Source organism: Aulonocara sp. 'chitande type north' Nkhata Bay, linkage group LG12 (genome assembly GCF_057382095.1).
Source record: "Aulonocara sp. 'chitande type north' Nkhata Bay isolate Kocher_YH1m ecotype deep benthic linkage group LG12, A_spYH_male_GT1.1, whole genome shotgun sequence".
NCBI lineage: Eukaryota > Metazoa > Chordata > Actinopteri > Cichliformes > Cichlidae > Aulonocara > Aulonocara sp. 'chitande type north' Nkhata Bay.
In genome coordinates, this window is record NC_141355.1 from 11,597,060 (window position 1) to 11,621,202 (window position 24,143).

A 24,143-nucleotide genomic window follows, 5' to 3' on the forward strand; every position below is an offset into this window, starting at 1 on the left:
TGTGTTTTCTTGTTTTTCTTTGTTCCTTGGAAAAATATCCACAAACAACCTCCAGCTGTGAGCCTCACTCTCAAATTCTGGCTGCGAGTGAATTTCTTTGTGATGAATATAATGCATCGTTAAATCTGTACAGTTTCCTATTTGATGAAACACAAAGTGTATGGCCAAACCATCCTCATGGCCACAGAACTGAAATTTCACTTGTAATTAAACTGGGGGGGAAATCTAAATCTAAAAAGAAAATCTAAAAATACACAAATAACAAAGAAAGAATACCAAATAACAAACACCAGAGTGAATGTGAGAGGAATATGAAATGAGAAACATGTAAAGCATATTTTTTTAAAGATGGAATAGTGTTCTGACTGAAAAACTGAGAAGACATATGCCAGAATAGCTGTTCAGCACTAAAGTCATTAAGTGTTGAGCTGCTTGGAGTCACATTAAAAATATGGTGATAAAAATCTGAGCAGATAAGCAGCAGTTTGCTCTGGGTGCATGGCCCGTGTTTGTCAGTTTAGCTTTTACTAAACATTGTACAACAGATGGCACAAAGTTACAGATATTCCGTGTGGTAATGTGCTCTGGTTTTAGCTCAGTGAGTATTTTTCAACATTTCTGTGTAAAATAAGCACGTCAGCAGCTCAAATAGCTCCACTTCCTGAATGCATCTCTGTGAGGGGTTTCAGAGTCTTCTCAGCAGTGAAAGTAGCTGCTGGACACAAGATGACAGAAATAACAGGAGTTATGTTTCGGGAACTGTTCAGTTTTCATAGATCTGTAACAGCACAAAGAGTTTTCCAAAAACACTTTTGCAGTCACAGAAAGATTTAGGCCAAGCTTACTTTAATGAAAGGTTGCCACACTCTGAAGGGATCCCTGCCCTTCATTTTCATAGGAAATAAAAGAACTGGCAGCATCCTAAATAACAGCTCACCTTTTTCTTTGCCAACAGTGCTGCTGAAGGATAAAAGACAAGAACCATACATATCAGCCCGCTCTCATGGGACTTACCTTAAAACCAACAACAACAACAACAACAACTTGATTTCAGTGCATCCAATGGAGCCAAACGGAGCATTATCTCTTGTGAGTTGATTTTCTTTTTATAATTCATTAGTGTGGTGTAACAGAGCTGTTCATCCAGCCTGGTGTTGATAGAGTATCTTTAATCAAACTGGCTGATGTAACAACGTGTTGGAAAGCCGTTCTTTTAATCACATGTGACATTTCTTCTGAGGGCTGCAGACAAGCTTCACACACACACAGCCAGATCTCCCAGACAGGGACAGGTCCTAAACTAAGACAAAAAGTTTTTATCCAACACTTTACCGGGGAAGACTTTAGCATGAGAGCGAGAGTTGTATTTTCATGTTCAAAAAATCCGCGTCACAATTTCATAATCCTGTGTTGGTGTGGCATCAGGCTGACTGCAGTCTGGCTTCGTCTCCATACAAAGTACATGCTGTCCCACTGAGCATTTGTGCTTTTGTGGCCTTCAAGAAAAAGAAAATCCCTTAACAGTATTGACTGCCAGGCATCAATGTGTCACATTGTGACTCTGAGCCAATCACAGTTGCAAGAATTCATCAGCCCCCATGTGTGTTCTAGCTCCGCCCATGTACAGATCATGTGATCAGTCAGGGGCAGTAGCAGCAGGACACAACTCTGGCTCTGTCAGGAAAACAACGTAGGCAATGTTTGCTTAGTCATGTGGAAATGCAAGCCTGCAACATGGAAAAGGTGTGATTTCATCAACTCATGAATCCAAGCGTTTCAAAAAGTCACATCTGCATGTGAAAGCCCACAGAGGTAGTGACGAGCTGTCCTAACTCAGACTTACAGTAGCCATCTCACTGCTGCTCAGGTGACTTCGAGTAAGACACTTAGATCCTAAGAATTAAGCCTGCAGCAGAGTCAGAACAAAAAGCCATTGTGAAGGCAGTCAGACATGCTGATGTGTGGATCATTATTATTTAAAGGGATTCCATTAGAATATTTTTGCATTGCGACTTTTGTGATTTATGTCCCATGCTTTTTCCTACTTACAAATGCAATATTTAGCGGTAGTATTTATTGTATTTGTATGTGTGTATTCCATTGCACTTTACTGCTATAATACAAAAAGGAAAATTAATCCTTTTGGACTGATTAAAATAACACACTAAACCTTTTCCATAAAACAAGTTTTCTGATTTACTTTGTTGCTTTTATGCTGAAAATCTATAAATGACTCATGTCAATTGTGTCTATTACTTTAATAAAATAGATTTAATAAAATAAAAAGCTTGCATTGCAAATTGCTACTTAAGGCAAATGGAAAAATATGGCTAGTATTTGAAATCTATATAGCTGTAATTTTATAATTCTGTGTTTATAAATATGCAGCATTTTAGCTTTGCAGCTAGGTGTAATGATGCTCAGTGTAGGTACGTTATAGTGTTTGGAATCTTGAACTTTCACATAGTAGCATAAAATAAAAGCAGCATACTTTTTATGAGAGAGTAGTATAAGATTGTATTTTGTGACCAAGTGCTTAAATATGACCATAAATGCTGGCTCTGGGACTGATGTAACACAACAAGAGTATTAATGCTTGGAAAAAACAGTTAGCGAACATTTAAGAAATATCTTAAAATACTGTAAGAGAAAGTGAGAAACCAAGTATCGTTTCATGTTTATCATTACAGATATCTGGATGTGCTCTTTCATTTGGGTGTTCTGTGTGCTGGTGTTTGAGGGTTCTGCTGTTTTCTGTGTTATGATAGTCATAAGTCAATGTATATCTGCTGCCATGACATGACAATAACCCGGTTAGTTTTTGTCATCATAGGTTAGTTTGAAGACACTGGCAAGGTTGTTGTATTTGTGGTTCATTTATCTGATTTTCTGATTTCTGGGTCAACATGACCTCATTCTCTGTAACTCTTAGTGCTTTGTGTAAAGCAGTATGCTGCTATTGCAATCAGACTCATACTAGCACAATAGGATCAATACTTTGTTTATATCTTCTATGGAGCCCACTGAATTGTGTTCATTATTTAATGAAAAATGTACCTCAAACATGCACTATGAACAATGTCTGAACCTTTTGTTGTTGACTGTCACATCTATTTTATTTACAACCCAACAGAAGCTAACCCAAAGTGTTTAGAGACAGGCACATGAGCATTTCAACTCTGCAAAAATCCCAGGTGCAAAATACATGAAAAGCTGAAAATTGGGTTTTGTGGTATAAACTAATTACTCTGGGGAAAAAAGTGTGTTTATTTATAACTTTGGTCTTATTAAATAATTAATTCATTTGAGCATGGTCTCTTACACCTTTAATTAAAGAATTTAATTATAGTGGAGAAACTTGTCTTCAGGGCCTGTAGGTTATTCAGCATGAAAATAATTTTTATGTGTGTGTTTGTGTGTAAATCAAAATGCTGAGACTGATGCATTATTGTGTAAATAGCATAAGTTGAGTAAAAAAAAAAAGCAATAGTTCCATAGTTACTGCACCTGAATTGGGTCACAAAACAACTGTAGGGGTACAGAAATAAATAAAGATTTAGGAAAGAAGATAGCAAGGTTATAATGTATAATTTAACGCATCAGTTGATTTTTTATATATAAATGTAGAAAACAATTAATTTCTAAGAGAAAAAACAGAAATTTCATTCATTTCATACTTGAGGGTACAAAATGAGTGTAACTTTACAAAGTGTCATTCATTTTGATGCTCTAGTGACGGAGCTATGACAACTTTAACCTAGGTTCTATTTAAAGAGGCAACAGTACATCATACCTGATCCTGTGTAGTTGCTGTGTTTATTATTAAATTTTTATTAATGAGAGGAGAGTGAACATCATTTGACTTCTAGACTATGCCACTGTTTGTTGTCCACAACACTGGTAAAAAAAAAAAAATTAAATTAAAAAAAAAAAAACCCCAACAAAATCTCTGATTATGAAAACATGTGCAGACCAGCAGACCATGTTGTTTGATATGGTTGTATGCAGAACAGGGAATCAAAAACATTCACGGGTTTTTTTTGTATGTTCTATGGGTCCTGATAATCATCCGTATACTACTACATCTGTGAATAAAATAGTTCAAACATCCTGTGCCCCAAATCCCCCCCTCCCCCCCTCCATGCAGTCGCGCAGGGGTGTGTTCTGAATAAAAAAAATTTCGCGAGGGGCGGGGTTTGGCCTCCTGGCATTCCGAGGACTGTAGCCTAATCGTGGTAACACCATGCTGCATTCACGTTGTAACGAAAGGTAGGAAATACAGGAGCCTAGAAAAAGCAGGAGCCAGTCCATTTAATTCAGTTTTATTTATACACCGCCGAATTATAACAACAGTCGCCTCAAGGCGCTTTATATTCTACAATAATACATATAGTCTGAGTCCTGACTAATATTTCTGAACAGAGCAGAGGAGAAAATTGTGTAAGGATTTATGAGGGTTTGTGTTTTGAAAATAGATCTACAAAAACATACTGTTACTTCCAGCTTTGTACTTAGTAATTTGGTAATAGGTTAAACTTTCATTCGCTGAAGAGGAATAATCACAGGTATAATCAGACAAGCCAGCAATCGGAGTTTTTAAATAGTAAAATGGCCGAATACTCGAATACATGATATCCCGCATTTGTTAATCTCTGTTCGTGACTGGCTCAGCCCTATTCTCCTGAAATAAATATCAATAAACCTTCAACAAACCTAAACCACTCTTTGTTAATGGTGTCAATTTTCACAGTTCCTACTACAACATTTCTGCGGCGTTTTTACAATAAAAATCCTAAATTACGTGAACACAGCGTCAATTTACAAGGACCTAAATGCAACCCCACTCCCCACGCACACATATCAGTCCGCGCTGTGTACATTCTAGTTTTGTTACAGACGTATAGGAGTTCGTAACCATAGCAACATGCCAACGTGAACCGTGTACTGCTGAGGAACTATGTTTTCCGGCGGAGTGGAAAGCTAAAGCAACGTCGGGATTCGAATGCTCTTCCTACGCTTCATGGTTTCTCGAGGCACTTGGCACAGCCAGCACCGGCACCTTTAATGTCGCACAGTTATTAACCAACTGGAGTAGTTTTCGTCCGCGTGTTGTGTTAAAGCGAGAGAAAAGAAAACAGACTTCCTGACGGAGCCGCAGCACACGCCACCAGTGAAAGGGTTAAAGCGGGGAACTGCTGGACCACACATGTTGGAAGAAGCTGAGTACTGACCTAACCAGTTTAGATCAACCGGAGCTCCATTTAGTCAAGGACAGGCCAAACTAATGGAGTTGACAAGGATTAGCGCAATGAATGAAACCATAAAAGGTCAAAAATAATTCCTATGCAGCTTCCTCAGCGGGGGATTTTAGTGTCAGCGTGTCCGGGACAATTATCTTTAACGAAATTCAACGCGCCAGGAGGCTGCTCCAAATTATTTAGATATTTTTCTGATGTTAGGCCTGCTGTTTGGAACCTCTGTAGATAAATAAATCAAACGTCATTCGTTTTTTCCGGACTCTCCTCTCACAGCCGCTTCCAGGACTTAATCACAGAGGTTGTGTAGGGTTAACTCTTTGAAATGAACACCTCTCTGTCCCTGGTTGTTCTCTCAAACACCACAAATAATTGTTTTGGGGGAACAGTTTCTCCGAGGCCTGCATGTCCAACACAGTGTATTTCAGGCCCACCAGCACTAAATAAATGGTCTATTAATTAATTTCATTTTATTGAATCTTCTGGTGTTTGGGGGGGGGGAGAAAGAAATGATGAGTGAGAGCAATATTGTTAATATTGCCTGTGTCAATGAGTTAAAGAATAAAGCAGAGCAAATGATTCTTGATTGAAATGAATCATCTCACAAATTGTTGACTCCATTTTATTTATATAGCTCCAAATCACAACAGCTGCTGCTTCAGATATACTGTGACAGTACATCTTAGTTTATTTGTGGTAATTGTTTAGCAGTTATGTCATTGTGAAGCATGAAATAGATCCAGACAACAACTTTTTCTCATCTAACAATAACAATTGCTGCTACTATACAAATAAAGACTACAATCAGAGGATTAAAACTGAGAATAAATTATCAATTATCCACTTTAACTGTAGAAGTCTCTATGCTAATTTTAGTCATATCAAAGAATATCTTAACCAGTTTTCACATCCATTTAGTGTCATTGCCTTATCAGAAACTTGGATCAATATGGAAAAAGGAACAGACTTTGAACTGGAGGGTTATGAATTCACATTTATAACTAGGCGAAACAAAGGAGGAGGAGGAGTGGCCTTGTATGTGGACAAATCCTTGAAATTTAATGTGGTGGAAAAGATGACGATGGTGATTGATAATGTACTAGAATGTATTACAGTTGAAATTTGTAAAGAAAAAAGTAAAAATGTAATCATTAGCTGTATATACAGAGCTCCAGGTAGTAGTATTGAGACATTTAAAGACTGGATAGAAGAAACATTTATTGAAATAGCTCGCAAAAAAGTTTTCATTTGTGGAGACTTCAATATTGATTTGCTAAACCCAAATAAACATAAAACCACTGAGGAATTTATAAACACAATGCACTGTATGAATCTATTCCCTAAAATTACTAGACCTACCAGGATTACATCACATTGTGCAACTCTCATAGACAACATTTTTGCAAATGACATTGAAAATAAGACTGTAAGTGGACTCCTGATTAACGACATAAGTGACCATCTTCCAATTTTTACAATCTATGATAGGAATTACAAGATCAATAAAATGGACAGTAAAAAAGAGTACAGACAAGTAAGAACAGAAGAAAGAATGAATGCATTTAAAAAAGATTTATTGAAGGAAAACTGGGGTGAAGTATATCAGGAACAGGACGTTAATAGTGCTTATAATAAATTCCTTAGAATATTTACATTACTGTACAATACCAACTGTCCAATAAAGCAATATAGTAGGAAACAGAAATATATGGACTGTCCATGGATAACAAAAGGTCTGCAAAATGCATGTATAAAGAAAAATGCTCTATACAGAGAGTTCTTAAGAACGAGAACTAAAGATGCTGAAATCAGATACAAAAGATATAAAAATAGGTTAACTAATATACTTAGATTTAGTAAAAAGGAATACTATAAGAAGCAATTAGATATAAATAGAAATAATAATAAAAGATTATGGGAAATCCTGAACAGTGTTATAAAATGTGGGACTGGACAAAAGAACTATCCCAAGTATTTCATTTGTAATGACCATGAAGAATACAATATGGATGTTGTGGCAAATAGTCTCAATGAATTCTTTGTAACTGCTGGACCAAATTTAGCAAGAACAATCACTCATCCTGGGAAAGCACAGGAAAAACCCGATACACTGATTGACAGAAATCCATATTCTATGTTTCTCACAGCCGTTGATGAAAATGAAGTTCTTGAAATTGTCAAAAAATGTAAAAATCACAAATCTTTGGATTGTAATGATATTGATATGATAGTGGTTAAAAGAGTCATTGAGGCTATTATAAAACCATTTACATACATCTGTAATTTATCATTTCAAACTGGTCGATTTCCAGACAGAATGAAAATAGCAAAAGTTATACCTCTATACAAATCTGGAAACAAACACCATTTCACAAACTACAGGCCTGTCTCTTTACTACCTCAATTCTCAAAAGTTCTTGAAAAACTGTTTAAAAACAGACTGGAAAAATTTATAGATAAACATAAACTACTCACTGAGAGTCAGTACGGATTCCGATCAAGCAGATCAACATCATCGGCACTATTAGATTCAATAGAATACATCACAAATTCCATAGACAAAAAGCAATATGTGGCTGGGTTATTCATAGACTTGACAAAGGCATTTGACACTATAGATCATGATATATTAATAAGAAAACTGGAACGTTATGGTGTCAGAGGGGTAGTTTTAGATTGGGTCCGGAGTTATTTAAGTGACAGAAAGCAGTTTGTGAAAATAAATGGTGGTTGCTCCTTATGTATGGACATTGCTTGTGGTGTACCCCAAGGGTCAGTTTTGGGTCCAAAATTCTTCAACTTGTACATTAACGACATCTGTAAAGTGTCCAAAGTATTAAAAGTGGTTCTCTTTGCTGACGATACAAACATTTTTTGCTCTGGTGATGATCTGCAGAATTTATTGGAGGATATGACTAATGAAATAAGTAAAGTGAAGTTCTGGCTTGATAAAAACAAATTATCATTAAATTTGAATAAATCTAAACTTGTGTTATTTGGAAATAGTAGTTTAAATACTAATGCAAAGATTCAAATAAATGGTGTTGATATTGAAAAAGTCAGTGAAAATAAATTTCTGGGGGTAATAATAGATGAAAAACTTAACTGGAGAGCTCACGTAAGATATATTCATTCCAAAGTATCACGAAGCATTGCAGTACTAAACAAGGCAAAACAGGTATTCGACAGAACATCACTTCATATTCTCTACTGTTCACTGGTTTCACCATACTTAAGCTATTGTGCAGAGGTCTGGGGCAATAACTATAAAACCACATTACATTCACTTTTTACTCTTCAAAAGAAAGCAATTCGAATCATCCACAATGCAGGTTATAGGGAACATACAAACTCACTATTTTTGCAGTCTGAAATATTGAAAATTGACGATATAGTGAAATTCCAAACAGCACAAATTCTATTCAAAGCAAAAAATAAAGAACTGCCAGGTAATATTCAGAGTATGTTTTTTTTGAAAGAAGGAAGTTATAATTTAAGGGGTTTTTGTAACTTCAAAACAATGAAGGTACGTACTACAAGAAAAGGCTTTTGTGTTTCTGTTCAAGGAGTGAAACTATGGAACAAACTGAATATGGAATTAAAGCAATGTCCAAACATAAAACTGTTCAAAAAGAGTTATAAAAATATGATCTTCTCGATCTATAAAGAAAAGGAAAATATTTAAATTAAGTGAATGTCTCTATTTAAAAACAAACAAACAAAAAATTCATGATGTGATATTATAGTATATAGTATATCAGAAATCTGTTCACTATTTTTATTACAAATTATATCAGTAAGGAAGCTGACTAAATATTCACTGATAATTTATGGGACAGGGGTGGGATTAAATAAGTGTATACTTCTTCCCACTCCCTTTCAACATGTAAATTAATCAGAATGTTTTTTTGTATGTAATTTGTATAGTATATTTTTTTTCTCTCATTTCTTTTCTAAATGTACTTGTATATTGTTCACATGTTGAAATAAATTACCAATCAATCAATCAATCAATCAATCAAGCTGCACCCTGAAGATCGCATTTGCTCCCTTATCATGGGACTGCAAAAAAAGGACTAACTAATATATTCTATTACAAAAAAAACCTAAACTCAGTAGGACTTTGATTGAACTAAATTGTTTTCATCTGTACCATGTCTTATTTGTCCTTCACTCATTTTTCTCCACTAAAAGTACTGCATGTATGTAATCTTTAATTCAGCATGAGCACACATTTTGAACAGTATTTGTTTGTCATCAGGCTTTATGTAGTGGACATTTGTTTCCTATCTGAAGTGATTACAGGATTCAGTCTGGTTTTCAGCCAGCTTATGTGTTTTGTAGGAAGAAATCGTTAAATTAATAAAATTACTTTTTAATGTCACTCCTCTGATTGCCAAGACTCCGGAAAAGAATTTTCAGAAGCCAAAAATCCTACATTCTCATAGCACACAGGAATTATGGATTACTGTTCGGGTACTTATCATGGTCAGTGAAGATGTAACAGTAACTCGAGCCCTTAGCTAAATGTAGCTGAGCAAATACGAATACATTTCACAAACGTGAAAATCCCATGACATTATGTGCACTTATTTTTTTGTAGACAGTGAAATTAAAAGAACATAAAAAATGTTAAAGTCCTGCATTCAAAACTGGAATAAAATATATTTTTTAAAAAAATGTGTAAAAACTCAAAAAAAGTGTCCAAAATAATGTAGTATATATGCATATCACGTGTTAGCTGCTTGAGATTGTTTTCTTTAACTGAGGTTTTTGAATAGTTTATTTGTTACTACTATTATTTATTTACAATAGACAGCAGGACAGCGCTCTCCATTACCATAATCAAAAGACCAAATGAATATATTTTGGAAGAACGGTATATCATTCCTCCAACGGAGTTCCAGAGAATTACAAAATTATTTGTAAGGCTCACTGAATCTGTACTGGCAGAATGTGGTGGCTCAACACCTTTAATTTGTCACTCATCTTATTTCATAAAATGAAACAGATATTGTAAAGTAACTGTGGACTAAATGTACAAGAGCAATGCAAAAGTAAGGCTTTAGATTATCTTCCCTCTGATGACAGATGTTGTTGTAGATTTATGTTTACATTTATTTGTATTTTAAAACTAAGTCTTTAGAGGTGAATGAAGGATAACAGGAAAGCATGTGAAAGAACAGGGAATGGGGCTTGGAAGGCAGTGGGCAAGCAGCTAGGTACTTGGTCATGAAGGATGATGAAAGTATCAGTGGCGGTCAGTAGATGGCTGATGAGCAGGCTGGATGACACTGGGGAGTCTGAGAAGTAGGGAGAACCATGGTTAATACAGTGAAGATCCCACAGAAACAATCAGACTTCACCAGGTCTAGTGATTGAGGAAAATACTTTAACTTCCAGTGATGGTTTATAAAAAGAACAAGAAAGAAACATGTCTTATGCAAAAAAAAGAAAAAGAAATGAGCTATAAGTTGCTGAAAATAATTCTTTAAACTGAATAGAAAGTATAAATAGAGGTTTACAGGTGTGTACTATGTGTATTGTGCAGTAACAAATTTCAGTGTAGTTCAGTAACTAGGTTTCATGAGACATAAGCTATTAAAGATTTAAGAGCAAATAAGAATAGAAAATCAACACAATAAACAGTAAAGCATAACAAAATAGTGCTTCTTTATTTGTGAACTGTAACTTATATTTGGTTTGATCTGGAGTGACATTAAACAGAAGTGTGGGAAGAGGGTGCCATTTAAATTAAAATGTTTATACATTTTAAATGTACTGCATGATACCATCTTGGTATAGTTTACTTTTGGCATAATAAACATGGGTAAATCAGCATGAAAGTATTAAGGAAGGCTCTAGTTTATTGTGAATTAAAGTGGTCATGGACTCACAGATCGTAACAACTGCTCTGCGACCAGACCTCGTCCTTTGGTCTAACTCCCCAAAACTTGTGTACGTCATTGAGCTGACGGTACCATGGGAGGACCTTGTCCTTTGGGATTGGCAGATGCAAGTGGACTTGGATCAGAGGCTAATTTTTCCCACAGAGATTGTAACAACTACTCTGCGACCACGACCAGACCTCGTCCTTTGGTATAACTCCCAAAAACATGCGCATGTCATTGAGCTGACGGTACCACAGGAGGAAGCAATTGAGGAAACATTAGAGCGTAAGAAGCTGCGGTATGCCAACTTGGCAGCTGAGGCAGAGGACAGAGGCTGCTTTGTTGCCAGTACAACAGCAAAACTGCTTAGAGAGATTGGGATCAGAGGACAGGTGCAACGGCAGGCTATAAGAAAATTAGCTAACACTGCTGAGAGGACCAGTCACTGGCTATGGTTAAAAAGGACTGACATCACTTGGGTAGCTAAGGCAGTCAGCTAACTGTGAAAGAAAAGAAAATATTCAACTCTTCTTCCTTCTGCTCTTCTTCTCTTTTCTGGGAGGCAGTGGGGAGGTAGAGCTTACAGCCCGATCCGGCGGGTAGGTGTGGGAAGCCAGATCGGGCGCCCCCCTTCCGGCTCTCCTTTCTGCTCTTTCCTATCTTGTCCCTTTTGTCCGTGTTGGGGAGTAACAGAATACATGTACTGCCGTTACATATTTAAAATACAAATATGAGCATTCCGTTACAGTTACCGTTTTAAAGGGTGGTATTCAGAATACAGTTACTTTGTTGAAATAAATGGATTACACGGTGGTCTCCTCCTGTTTCATATGTTAGGCTATGCCCTCTCTATTAGGGATGGGTATCGAAAACCGGTTCTTGTTGAGAACCGGTTCCCACTGTTTCAATTCCTTGGAATCGTTTGCCACTTTTAAAAACGATTCCCTTATCGATTCCAGTCGCCCCGAATGACGTCATCACGTTGAGTAGCGTCTTTTACCCAGTAGGAAACACGGCGCCTGAGCGGCACAAACGCTCAAAAGTTTGGTTACACTTTATGAGAAAGGATGACAACAGGGCAACGTGCAATACTTGCAAAGTAGAGATTTCATCAAAGGGAGGAAACACTACGAATATGCAAAAGCATTTGCTCAAAAAACACGCGATTGCTTTCAACGAATGTCGTGTTTTTGATCCGCTCCGGACTAGCGAAGCTCAGCCCAGCAGCAGCGGTAGCGTTTCCACGTCCTCTCCCGTTAATACTGCAGGTAACTAATCAATTAGCATTGCATATTATGTTAGCGCGATTTACCTTATTACAAAACCTGCTATTACTGTGCGTTGCATTTAGATAACCATGATGAGAGAGACAGAGTCTGGCTGGCTCAGATGCTGGCAGTTCTCGCTGCAGTCTACCGGTAGCGTCTCCTTTCAGGCCAGGATAGACGAATGTCACCCAGCAGTGTCTAAGTTTGTGGTCAAAGGCTTGCACCCATTTGCCACAGCAGATGCCCCCGATTTCACTTTGGTAAGTGAATATGTTTAATTGTAGGCAGGGACATTACTGGATATTCTTGTGTAATTGCTACAGAATAATTTATGTTAAACTTTGTTATTGCTACAGGAGAATATTTATTTTATTATTTTACATATACATTTTTTTTCCTGGGGACCCTGTGACACCCCATTGAAGAGCCGTAGGCTGTGAATCTCTTAAGATCTCACTGTTGGGTTTGTAAGGCCATGTTACTCCTAAATTTCTATCTTGTTCAAAGAGAAGATATAAAACAAAGTTCTAAGCTAATCGACTTTAGTGTTCTCCTTTTTTTAAAAAAAGAATCGATAAGAGAATCGATAAGGAATCGAATCGTTAAACAGAATCGAAAATGGAATCGGAATCGTTAAAATCTTATCAATACCCATCCCTACTCTCTATTTTTGGTAATTCCACACCAGTGGAAACCCAAACATGCGGCCCACATAATGACGTGAAGAAATATTTAAAAAAAATAATTTAATATGAAGGCAATAGGCAGAGTGTTACAGGCATAGCCCTAAAGAATGTAGCCTCATGGGCAGTGTAATCCGTGCTGGAGGGAGAATGGACTGCCATGCCCCTTATGTTTCTGTTAGCGCCAGGGAGTGAGAAAAAGGAGAGTCGAAAAGTACGAGCTGTCACTGAGCAGAAAGGGGACATAGAAGCATGTAAATATAATAATAACCACTCCAGCCAAAAAGAGTGCCTGACGAGCCCAGTTGTAAGTAAGCTATTAAGACTCGACTGTACACTGTGTTCGTGTTTTCCTCCGAAACAATAAGCTCCGCTGGAGCAGCCTTTCAAGCCTCTCTCTGTCTCTCGCTAGCAAAGTTGACCCAGACAACAAAGTAAGGCTAGTTTTCAGTTACGAGCCCGACACGGAACCCGATGTATTAGCCAGAGGTCCCGCGGACTTGTTTTATATACTCGCGGAATAGTTTTCTATACGAAATCGCTGCAATCGCTATATTAAGATTTAAATATCTAGTTCAGATTGGTATGGCGAGGAACCTTCAGTAATAGTAATAAATCACACAGGAATAGTACATTCATGTAGTTGCAAATAGCATGATAATACAGTGGCTTGCAAAAGTATTCAGCCCCCTTGAAGTTTTCCACATTTGCTTTCACACACAGCCACAAACATGAATCAATTTTATTGGAATCCCACATGGAAGACCAATACAAAGTGGTGTACACTTCTTGAGAAGTGGAACAAAAATCATACCTAACCCCATGCTCTGGGGGTGCTTCTCTTCAGCAGGGATAGGGAAGCTGGTCAGAGTTAATGGGAAGATGGATGGAGCCAAATACAGGGCAATCTTGGAAGAAAACCTCTTGGAGTCTGCAAAAGACTTGAGACTGGGGCGGATGTTCACCTTCTAGCAGGACAATGACCCTAAACATAAAGCCAGGGCAACAATGGAATGGTTCAAAACAAAACATATCCATGTGTTAGAATGGCCCAGTCAAAGTCCAGATCTAAATCCAATCAAGAATCTGTGGCAAGATCTGAAAACTGCTGTTCACAAACACTGTCCATCTAATCTGACTGAGCTGGAGCTGTTTTGTAAAGAAGAATGGGCAAGGATTTCAGTCTCTAGATGTGCAAAGCTGGTAGAGACATACCCTAAAACAGTGGTCCCCAACCCCCGGGCCTCGGACCGGTACCGGTCCGTGAGTCGTTTGGTGCCGGGCCGCAAGAGTTGAGGCTCAGGTGTGAAATGTATGGTTTTCAGGGTTTTTATCGTTTTTCAGCGCTATTTTGTTATCGTTTTTATCGTTAACTCGGTTTTCCTGGGTCTTTTCACGTGTGTTATGAATAAATCTTTTTTTCGGTACCAGTACTAGTTTTATTTTGTTGTATTTATCCGCCACACCTTAAAGGCCAGTCCGTGAAAATATTGTTGGGCATAAATCGGGTCCGTGGCGCAAAAAAGGTTGGGGACCACTGCCCTAAAAGACTGGCAGCTGTAATTGCAGCAAAAGGTGGTTCTACAAAGTATTGACTCAGGGGGCTGAATAATTACGCACACCCCACTTTTCAGTTATTTATTTGTAAAAAATGTTTGGAATCATGTATGATTTTCGTTCCACTTCTCAAGTGTACACCACTTTGTAGTGGTCTTTCACGTGGAATTCCATTAAAATTTATTCATGTTTGTGGCTGTAATGTGACAAAATGTTGAAAAGTTCAAGGGGGCCGAATACTTTTAAAGAGATCTCCGATGTTGTTCCCGGGATCTGCTGGAGCCACTCGCCTAGCTTGGGAGTCACCGCACCTAGTGCTCCGATTACCACGGGGACCAGCGTTACCTTCACCCTCCACATCCTCTCGAGCTCCTCTCTGAGCCCTTGGTATTTCTCCAGCTTCTCGTGTTCCTTTTCTCTGATGCTGCTGCCATTTGGAACCGCCACATCGATCATACCCCTTATATATACACAAAATTCACGGTTCAGTTCGATACTTTGGTGTCATGGTTCAATATTTTTTCGATACAAAAAAATGTTCATGGTTTTTTAATTTGTCATTTATTAAAATTATATATATATATTTTAACTCAAAAGTACCGTTTTTAAATTTAATGTTGCTGAAACAACAAAGTAAGAAAAAAATAAATCTATCTGATCGAGAAATCACTCATCTTTGGAAAAGAGAGTTTATTACAGAGAAATGTCTCTTTCCAAAATAAAAGCTATACTATACGCTTCTTCTGGGCTATATTCTCAGCAGCATATTAAACATATCAGGTCCCCATAAGGAGAATCATGTGCTAACGGCTGTCTAAATGACTTGGGTAAAGTTTGTAGCATGCGTGCTTGTTGTTTTTGTCTGCTTCCACCTGTCTTTGCACTAGGATGATGTCGGCGTAAATGTGCAGTCATATTCATTGTGTTCCCACTAGTGCTGTCAGCGTTAATCTGAAATGAGGTTAATGCCACAACACGGCAAATCTCCGTTAACAAGCTACCGTGGACTGCCCCGTGCGTGGGGCTGGACGGCGTTTGGAAAATAATTCCAAACGCCAGATCTGAATGAGGGTGGGGGAGGTTCAATTTGCCATGTTGCAACGAGCTTCTGTCTTGCTAGCTTGTGCTGCGCTCAGTGGATCTGCGTTCGACTACTCCCCCTAGACTGCACTGTCGAGCGCAGATCCACTGAGTTCTCAACACGGACAGCATCGTCAGAAGAAAAGTTGATAAAACAAATAAACATTTTTGTATTGTTCGATACATATGCGTAGCCAACCGAAAGCACTGTATCGAACGGTTCAATATCGATACGAGTACCGTTGCACCCCTAATATATATATATATATATATATATATATATATATATATATATATATATATATATAGACAGTCTCGGTCGTTGTGTCCTTGGGCAAGACACTTCACCCGTTGCCTACTGGTGGTGGTCAGAGGGCCCGGTGGCGCCAGTGTCCGGCAGCCTCGCCTCTGTCAGTGCGCCCCAGGGTGGCTGTGGCTACAATGTAGCTTGCCATCACCAGTGTGTGAATGTGTGTGTGAATGGGTGGATGACTGGATATGTAAAGCGCTTTGGGGTCCTTAGGGACTAGTAAAGCGCTATATAAATACAGGCCATTTGCTATTAAATATTCCTAAATTGGCTTTTCAATATAAAAAATTGCAACTTCCACAAGACAAATAGTGACATTTTCTGAATGGTATATAGTTGAATTACACAATTTTACAAAATAAATCATGGGGAATGCTTTTTAGCATGAAATTCTTAGTCACAAAAATGAAGAAAGTGTCATTTTCATTCAACTGAGAAAATAGATAAATATCACAAAAACAAAGATATTGGTAGATTGTAGAGCTGGGCGATATGAGATTTTTTCATATCACGATATGTTTTTTTCATTTCAGGCGATAACGATATCTATCACGATATAAGCCAAATAACTATATTTGTAAGATTTAAATGTGCCGTTGCTCACAAGTAAAATGTGAAATAATCAGCAGCTTGTTTTTAAATATTTATTTCCCATAATAAGTTCAACAGGGTAGATGTACTTAAGGAACATGAGACTTTTTCAGATAAATAAAGGCAAATATTGCAAACTACACAAAAGGCAGCCGCTAAAGCGTTTAAGTTTCAAAATAGAACAAATGAAACAGACTAAATTGTCAATTCCACTTAGAAACAAAATATTAATTCTAAAAATAAATCTTAGTTTGTTTTACAGAAGAACAGACAAAACTGACTAACTTTTGTCAATATCAAATAAACAGAGAACTAAAAGGAAATTCTCAATCTCTCCTTGTTGTATAGTTTAGCTTTTCAAACAGTTTTAACAGTTACTTTAGTCTGACAAAAGCCGAATGACGAATTAGCGCTTCCAGTCAGAGACTGAGGCTACGTCCACACGTACACGGGTATTTTTGAAAACGGAGATTTTCCGTTTTCGTTTTAAAAAATAATCCCGTTCACACGTAAAGGCAGAAATGAAGGAAAACGCTGCTATGAACATGCCAAAGCAGCAGGTGGCGCTAGATTCCTAACCGTGCAGAAATGTTGGCCAATCAGAAGTCTAGAAGCCTCGGTGGGAAAAAGTAAACAAAGCTGCGGCATAGAAGCAGAACCGAGTCGTATGTGTGGAGGGACAGTAACTGTCTGTATATGTAAGCATTTAAACACTGCAGAGAGTAGAATTAACAGTAACAGTATTGTAGAAATTCATTTCACCGAAACAATAACGCGGCGCACAGTGTGACGCATGCACCAGTTTATTGTATTTCCAGACTTGCTTTCAGCACAATTTACAGTGCACGCTACTCTGTTTTTTGTCAGACTTGAAATAGCCGAAATACCTTCAAACTACGGAACTTCTATGGCTCTTCCGTTCGACAATCTCTCCGGCATTGGAACCATCATCGGTTTTCTCTTCGGTCACGCTCGGTTGATTTTTCTAGTCGGCACACTCATTTCCTCTATTATGCGCTGGCTCCATTACCCGCTGGCTGCTTCCCAAACAAACACACGTGCGGCTTGGCACTTGTGCTGTATGTAGCAAGTCACGCGACGTGACGCTGCGGCTGTGATTGGTTCAGCTCTGCACTACTGAATTTGGATCGGCTGACCTTTTTTTTTTTTTTTTTTTTTTTTTTTTTATTAAAGAGGACAAGAGCGGCGAGGTCTATCGCGATAGCTTAATTTCTCTATCGAGTAAAAGTTATATCGCGATACATATCGTTATCGTTCTATCGCCCAGCTCTAGTAGATTGTCTGGTACAATTGAAGCAATATACTGCATTTTCCAGATGGCACTCTAATTATAAATCAGAAAATAGTTAAATAAGTGGATTATTTCATTTTCAAGATGTGGGTCACTCTAATCCCAGGTAAAACATTTTCAGCTGAACCATATCCTATTTGCTTTAAAAAAAAAAGGTACAATTGTTGCATATAAAGCATAAAATTATCAAATGATGAATTCTTCTAATTTGTGCCACACACACACACACACACACACACACACACACACACACACACACACACACACACATATATATATATATATATGGGATTTGTACAGCTTGTGGTATATATATATATACCACAAGCTGTACAAATCCCATTCTAATTCATTCTGATGGTAATTTCAGGCTTTAATATTTCATAGTTTTAAAGAAAATATGTTCAGACATTGCTCTAGATTTCAATGTGTAAAAGGAGGAGGATCAGAAAGTCATGTGGTTTTAAAGGTACTGAGCTCCCGTGGTTTTAATTGTATTTGTCTGATAGACTCCAAATCTTTTCCACGTAAACAGTCCTCTTCACACACTAAGGTTAATTATGGAGTTCAACAGGGTCCTGTACTGGGACCTGTACTTCATACATGCTCCCTGAGGGTAGTATTATTAGAAGGCACAGTACATACGTTTTCATTTTTATGCAGATGATACCCAGCCTTATCTGTCAATGAAGTCAAATGACACACACACCAATTAATTAAACTACTGGAATGTCTTAAAGACATAATAACTTGTATGACCTCGAATTTCCTTCTTTTAGATTCACTTGACAGTACAAACATCTTAGAAACATGGTGTATTAAAATCACAAGTTTTAAACTCTAAGTTTACTGCACCAGTATACACCATATCCCACCACCTGTCAATCTGTTGGACACATCCAAGAGTCTATGGCTGTATCCCAATTCAGGGTCTGCAGCCTTAAAGGCCGATTTTTAAGGCCGATTACATCACAGCAACGCGACAAAGGCTGTCCCAATTCAAAGGCTGCTCGAAATGCGGCCCTCAAATGCGTCCCTGTATTTTAAGGATGGGTCCGTGTATCCTCCATGGCCCAACATATCCCAGACTTCATAGTGCGGCGGACAAACCACTATAAAAGCTACCCTAATTAGGTCAGTTTGTGAGTTGTGTCCACTTTATTTAAGTTTCTGGACATTACTTTTTGTAAAGTTATATTTAATTGACCTCTTTTATGGGCCAGCTAATTATGTTTTTGAATTTTCTCTTTTGAACTTTTTTGAGGGTTAAAATAGAACAGAAAAAACCCTTTTTGAAGACATTTTTTTCCCTGTGTCCCCTATGCCTTGGCTGCTTGGTCCCTCACACTGATTTTCTGAAGATTTTGTGAATGTGGTAACGTGAACAAGTTCATATTCATTCACTGTTTTAACATTTTTCCCCAACTATGTGTTTTTACCACATAGACCAATCTGAATTCAGTCGTTGGGTATTATTAATCTCTGGCTCTCTTCCATAGCGTGTCTTCATCCTGTCTTCCTCCCATTCCTGTTTCCTCCTCTCTGACTTTTTCCTTCCCATTCTTGCAAAGTATGCTCAAAAGGGGGTCATCTGATTGTTGGGATTAGGGTTAGGGGTTTCCTCTGTATTATTTTAGGGTCTTTACCTTACAGTGCCTCTTGGGATTTGATGCTATATAAATAAAATTTATCTGATGTACATTTTCCCTATTTGCTGTAAAGAGCCTTATGGGTACACATGAGATCTCGTGTATATGTTGCATTGACATCAATGTTCATCTGTCTGCACTGCACCAGTTTTGAAATGCTTCCCAGTTCTTTCTGCATGGGATCAATACCACAATATTTCTATTCTACAGCCCCAGATTTGAACTTGCTATCGGAGCACCATTCCAAATGGATCCGACATTGGAGAGGAAAAGGGGAGTATGTCACCATAGCAACACAGCCTGCAACAGCTATTCTAATGGTATAGAGAGAGGGAGGAGCAGCGCAGGCTAATGTACATTCAGCAGCTCTTTTGGTTAAGCAGTGAAGATGTGAGGAAGAAAACCAGGAGGGACACAAAGACCATCGGAAACCTGAACAGTAAAAGGGGCAATATTAAGCTCTATGCTCTTAAGCAGTGTTGTGTGCAGTGCTCAGATTGCTGAGCTTTTACAAAATTGGCAACATTCACAATATTGCTTCATAACTGAGTTAAGATTATGTAGTCACAAGCCTTAGTAGAATAAAAATAAAAACCAAATGTGAAACAAACAAATAAAATACGTATCATCATTTGGTTAATATATTTACTGAGTCTAGCATGTCCCTGTAACAAAGCATTTGCACCGTAAAGCCTGTTGTAAACGTCATAAATCTTGTGGCTGAAAACATCACAAAGCTAATCAAAACTCAAAGTGAAATACTTTTCAAACAACAAAAATTAAATTGAAATGAGCATACACATTTTCAAAACTAAGACTAAACTGAAAATAAAACTTTGAAATGAAATTAATACTAAAAACAATAACAAAATATAAAACCATAATATCTGTGAACACCAACGACCCACCCACAGGATTACACAAGTTAGTCTATCCCAAGTGCCTGTCCCAAAACTACAGGCAATTGTAGCAAAATCATTTATGTGTAACTCAAGCCACATTTACGTATTTAAATCTCTGTAGAGATGTATTAAACAAACAGAGATTGGAGTATTTTGTATACATTTTTGTATCGCCTCAGGTTGCTTGGAACCTAAGCTGAGTAGGTACTAAAAAAAGTACCTGATACCAGGTACTACCACCTAATTACCACTTAATTAAATACTACCACCCTAAAAACTGAGTCGACTCAAGTCGAACCAAGCTGACTTGAGTAGGTACTGATGAAAAAGGACTAATCTATCTCGTATGTGGTGTCCCCCAAGGCTCAATACTTGGAATAATTATTTTGGTTTTTTTTGTTTTTTTTTAACGTGTTACATGTTACTCTGGGCCATCTACTTCATAGTTTTAAAGGAATCTTCTACTACTGGTGATAATTTTGACCGGATTATTAAGTGATCATTCTGGGCTTATGTACAGTTGATGGCCCATTCAAGAGGCAAATGACAAAAATACCAGTATTGTATTTTCTTAAATTTTAGATATTGGAACTATATATCATCAAAACAAAGATAATTAAATAATTTTTTATCAGAACACTTACATAATTGGTATTATACAATAGTATGCATTTTACCTGCCCCTTTAGAAGGGAAGCCTTCTGAGGGCTTCCCATGATACACTGACTGTTTTGTCTTCACTGACCTTTGTCACGCACTATATGTACACCTATCTGCAATTAATCATTAATTCTTAATAATCTCTGGCTCTCTTCCACAGTATGTCTTCATCTCGTCTTCCTCCACTCACCCCAGGCAGTTGTAGCAGATGGCCACCCCTTCCTGAGCCTGGTTCTGACAGAGGCTTGTCCTGTTAATAGGGAGTCCCTAAGGGAGACTGTGGAGATTAAGTCCAAATGGATCATGTTCAGCACTTCCATTGCCAAAGCAGCTACACTGAGCTGCAGCTGCAAAGTGGTTGGTGCCTGTCGTGGTGGTAACCCCTGGAAAAGGATTTGCAGATTGCCTCAAAGAGATTCTGGTAAACTGTCAGGCTACTTAGGAGAAAGTGGTGCTCTACCTGCCCTGTGTGTCGTGTGGGTGGAGCGCTGCTTACTTTGACTGAGAACATTGTCAGGCGGTGGAATGAATACTTCGACGACCTCCTTAATCCCACTGGCAAGTCTTCCTCGTAGGAAACAGAGACTGGAGACGAGGGGGACAACTTGGCTGAGGTGAGGTCACTAAGGCAGGGGTTCTGCCACCAAGGCACTCCTTGGTGGCAGAACCCCTGGGGTGGATGAGGTTCACCCTGAGCTATTTTGGTTGACATGCCTCTACAAAATTGCAATGAAACATGAAGCGGTACCTCTGGATTGGCAGACCGGGGCGGTGGTTCACATCTTTAAGAAATGGGACTGGAAGTTGTGTTCAGGGATCACACTCCTAAGCCCCCCTGGGAAAGTCTATGCCAGGGTGCTGGAAAGGAGAGTTCGTCTGTTAGTCGAACCTTGGATAAAGGAGGAACAATGCAGTTTTTGTCCGGGTCGTGGAACACTGGACCAGCTCTTTATCCTGTCAAGAAAATTTGAGGGTGAATGGGAGTTTGCCCAACCAGTCTACATGTGTTTTGTGGACTTGCAGAAGCCATTCAACTGTGTCCCCCTGGGTGTACTGCGGGTTGCTCCGGGAGTATGGGGCCCATTGCTACGGGCCATTCGATCCTTATAGAACTGTTGCAAGAGTTTGTCCGCATAGCCGGCAATAAGTCAGACTCATTCCTCGTGCGTGATGGGCTCCGCCAGGGCTGCCCTTTGTACCAATTCTGTTTGTAATTTTTATGGACAGAATTTCTAGGCACAGCTAAGTGGTGGAAGGCTTTCACTTATGTGGTCTCAGAATCTTATCTCTGCTTTTCGCAGATGATGTGGTTCTGTTGGCCTCATTGGGTGATGGCCTCCAGCTTGCACTGGAATAGTTTGCAGCCGAGGGTGAAGCGGTGGGAATGACAATCAGCACCTAGAAATCTGATGCTCAAGAAGAAGAAGGGTGGAGTGCCCACTCAGGGACGAGTCCCTGCCCTAAGTGGAGGAGTTTAAGTATCTTGGGGTCTTGTTCACAAGTGACAGGAGAAGGGAGCAGGAGATCAACAGACCAATTGGTGCTGTGGCTGCAGTGATGCTGACACTGTACAGGTCCATAGTGGTGAAGATAGAGCTGAGTATAAAAGTGAAGCTCTCAATTTATCGGTCAATTTTTGTCTCTACCCTCATCTATGGTCACAAGCTTTGGGTAGTGTCTGAAGAACTACACTGCGAATACAAGCAGTGGAAAAAGCTTCCTCCGAAGGCTGGCTGGCCTCTCCCTTAGAGATAGGGCTAGAAGTTTGGTCATCCGGGAGGGGCTCAGAGTAGAGCTGCTGCTCCTTCACATCGAAAGGAGCCAGTTGAGGTGGTTCAGGCATTTGACAAGGATGCCTCCTGGGCACCTCCTGAGTGAGGTCTCCCGGGCATGTCCCACTGGGAGGAGGCCCTGAAGCAGACCCAGAAAATGCTGGAGAGGTTATATCTCTCAGCTGGCCTAGGAATGCCTTTGTGTCCCCCCGGACAAACTGGAGGAGGTGGCTTGGGAGAGGGAGGTGTGTAGCTTCTCATAGTAAAATTTATGGCACAGAGGTAACAAACTGTTTTCCCAAAATATACACAAGAGATATTTGGAAATTATAAAAGGTTAAAAAGACTTCTTTCCAGAATCCTCAAAGACTGTTCTGAATATTAGAATAAAAACATAGCCAGTTTAATAACCAGATAAGTGTTATTGGTTAGCAACACTGTCTTTAAGAGAAAATGGTAGAGCCACAGACTGAGCCCAGAAGATCTGCCTATTCAATGGGCAGCATGGAGGGAACGGTTGTAAGGATGCATTTAATTGATGACTTAGTTTGAAGTGTAGCGGAGGGGGTGAATGAAACAACACACACAATTCTTTCATCACCATCTGCCTGGGGTCAGCATCCCATCACCTTCCCCAAAGATGAAGAGAAGACCAGCTTCCACACCCTCAGTTCCCTGCATCTTTTCTAGCTCTTGCCCTTTTGCCCCAGTGGCCCACGCAGTTCTCAAAGAACACTATGTACTAGATGGATGGATGTACACACAGCTGTGTAGCAGTGTTTAAAGAAAAAAAAAGGTGGATCATAGAAGTGACAGCATGACATCTTTGTTTCTTATTCTGATCATTGTCACTGTTTGCTTTCGGCCTAACAGAATCCAGGCTGCCATTATTCACATGGCTGGTCTTCATCAGTACAATAAACACGTAAATAAAAACAACCAACCAAACACAAAGATATACGTAAAACTCTTAGAAAAACAAACACCTGCTCTGCTGAGATGATCTGTTTTCTCACTTTGGGTAGAAGAAAATGACTGACGTACCCGGTTATTTCGTGTCGTCTACCGCCATCTTGTGTCCAAATTTTGATTGACACACACAGACACACACACACACAGTCGTGCCATTTTATTGTCGCAAGAACGACAACGCGGCATTAAGAAAAGACAAAAAGATATGATAGCTTTTTTTGTCTCTTTTGTTTTTTAAATT

The 24,143-nt window shown here is 38.8% G+C and overlaps 1 protein-coding gene across 2 annotated transcripts in view; it reads left to right on the forward strand.

The window, feature by feature from the left end:
- Positions 1–969: 969 nt before the first annotated feature.
- The window catches only part of top3b (DNA topoisomerase III beta), a 52,205-nt gene continuing 29,031 nt past the window's right edge, over positions 970–24,143 (forward strand). The window contains exon 1 of one of the 2 annotated variants that reach the window (XM_086313559.1): positions 970–1,089. The gene's annotated coding sequence lies outside the window, so the exon portion shown is untranslated. Of the gene's footprint in view, positions 1,090–21,428; positions 21,773–24,143 lie in introns of those variants that run through there. The other variant, XM_086313558.1, reaches the window with a different exon arrangement.